The 2,500-nt window shown below is 42.0% G+C and overlaps 1 non-coding gene across 1 annotated transcript in view; it reads right to left on the bottom strand.

The window, feature by feature from the left end:
- The window catches only part of LOC113822629 (uncharacterized), a 42,400-nt gene that overhangs the window by 312 nt on the left and 39,588 nt on the right, over window positions 1-2,500 (bottom strand). The window contains exons 5-6 of the transcript XR_011398266.1: window positions 1,358-1,596; window positions 1-1,196 (exon numbers count right to left, since the gene is read on the bottom strand). The exon at window positions 1-1,196 is cut by the window's left edge and continues 312 nt beyond it. This is a non-coding gene — a transcript (uncharacterized protein). The remainder of the gene's footprint in view (window positions 1,197-1,357; window positions 1,597-2,500) is intronic.

A 2,500-nucleotide genomic window follows, 5' to 3' on the forward strand; every position in this document is an offset into this window, starting at 1 on the left:
GTTAATAATTGTTTTACATACACAAACAAACACACGAATTCACACTGAGGTCAGATTCTTGACAAATTCTCAATTCACACCCCATTCCCCTGCCTTTTAAACATATCGTTGTGTTCTTTTGAAACATTACCTGCCTTTTACTTGCCGCAGTAACCATTTACTTATTCCCACATAAATGTCGAATACCTACCTGCTCCAACCCTTACCCCACCTACTTGTTTCCTCTACAAGGGATTCACTCAAGGATTGTAAATTGTGCATGCACAGAGAAAGCAGGTTTGCCCACGCCAGCTACCAGCACCGACCCGCGCCAGAATTCTCCTATATAAACAAGTATAAGTGTGCACAGAGGAAGCAGGTTCGAGGGTGTCGGCGCCAGCTGCCCGCTTCAACCCGCTTTCCTGTTTGCTCGGATCATTCTTGCCTGCTCAACTCACACAGGTGGACGCTATTGGATGGAGAGCAGGATGGATGTTGAGCTCCTGATGGCCAAAGATTATGAGACAGACTGTGAAACAAATGGAAGAAGCACCACACCAACAGGAATGGGGCGGATAAGCTGAGCTGAAATTAGGAAAATTTTGGACTGAAATAAAGCATTAGCGTCATTTCATAAACAATAGTTTCTTTTGTCCCAAAGGATATTGATAAACGCGATGCTTTTTTTTAATTAGCATTCTACTTTCCAGCATTTAGTTCCTTGAAGTGGCTGTCACACTACAGTGAGTCGGAACTGGTTACCCGCGTCCTCTGGGAACACTTTATCACGCTGGTTTCCGGCGCCGGTAACCTGCTTTCTCTGTGTACACACCCTTACGTTTTATAACTGATTCCGACTCGCTTAAATGACACACACACACATATATTTATTAGATTAACCTGAAGAAGGCAAATGTATTAGCCCGAAGAAGGAACGTCTTCCTTGAACCTAGAAAAGGGACATCGATCAATCTGAAGGATAGATTAAACTGGACAAATAGTGGATGAAGAAGTTGAATCTCAATCTCAATCTCAATAACAATGCGCAGGGCACTAATGAGCGCATAACACGCATATTGGTGGTGAATATTAGGTTAACCTGAAGGTAGAACTTCAATAAACCTAAAGAAGAAACATCTTGGAATAACCTGAAGGAGGAACATCTTGGAATAACCTGAAGAGGAAATATCTTGGATTACCCGGACAGTCTCTCGCATCTGCATGAAGAAGGATTATGTTCGATTAAGCAATATCTTGGTTTTCTTAAAAGAGAGATATATTTTCAAAATAGTAATGTACTGTAGGCAGATAGATATCTAAATAGATAAATACATATACTTGTTGATGCTTTACACCGAGATAAAATGTTTCTACGCACATCAAACACAGCACTTAGGGTCGGCCGGCGGATGCCCCATTCCTCACCCTCGATAACGTTGAGGACGAGCGAGGCAGGGACACCACCCGACGGGGAGCACGTGTAGTTGCCGGAGTCGGCCGTTCGAGCGTCCTCGATCTCCAGATGGCTCATACCCTCGGGCAGCGTCAGCACGCGGATTCTGCCACCGCTGCTCTCGTACTCCACAAGCCGCTCCTCCTTGTACCACAGCGTGAACCCTAATGAACAAAAACAATTAAGGTTCAAGAACACAAAGTGTCTGTGTGTACGTGCGTGTAAATGAATGAATAAATGAATACAAATGTTCACATGTACAAAACAGACATGCACAAATTTGTATACATACATACATATATATGTCATATGCATATAAATATATATATATATATATATATATATATATATATATATATATATATATATATATATATTATATTGTATATATATATATATTGTATATATTGAAATATATATGTATGTATATATAGATAGATAGATATATAGATAGACACACACACACACACACATCTCAATATGTTTCTGTACCGCTGTGACCTCCCCTGATATGTATATATTTTTTTAATGAACTATTCTAGCAGCAACATTAAGGTATGGCTAGAGCTATAAAGGTGTAATTTAGACAAAAAATTGTGGGAGTGTGGCCCTTAGGTGGAGGGAAGCAATACCTTGAGGAGGACAATCAGCCCCCCCCCCCCACATAAGCGGCTCAATCCACGACTTCCTAAGTCGTCCCACGGGCCTCCTCCACACAGCATTATCTTGAGAAGAGACAACCTGATGGGCTGGGTCATTCACTGCGAAATATGCTAGGTGCCCATATTTCTTTAGTTGGTGATCCTGGATTATGCAAGTAACAGGTCCCATGCTAGTTTCATGGTGTAGCTGTTGGTAGGGCACATGGTCCTGCCAACTGTACCCTATGATCCGGCATAGGGACTTGTTACAAAAGGCATCGAGATATGACTCCAAGGCACTGGATAGCGTCCGAGTATTGCTTCCATAGAGCAAAACTGGCAGTATCTCTGACCAGTTTTGTGCTCGAAAGCCTTCCAGACCTTATAGTTCTCTGGGATTCCTTTAAGCATGAAACACTTAATTGAG

This window comes from Penaeus vannamei, chromosome 39 (genome assembly GCF_042767895.1).
Source record: "Penaeus vannamei isolate JL-2024 chromosome 39, ASM4276789v1, whole genome shotgun sequence".
NCBI classification, from domain to species: Eukaryota; Metazoa; Arthropoda; class Malacostraca; order Decapoda; family Penaeidae; genus Penaeus; species Penaeus vannamei.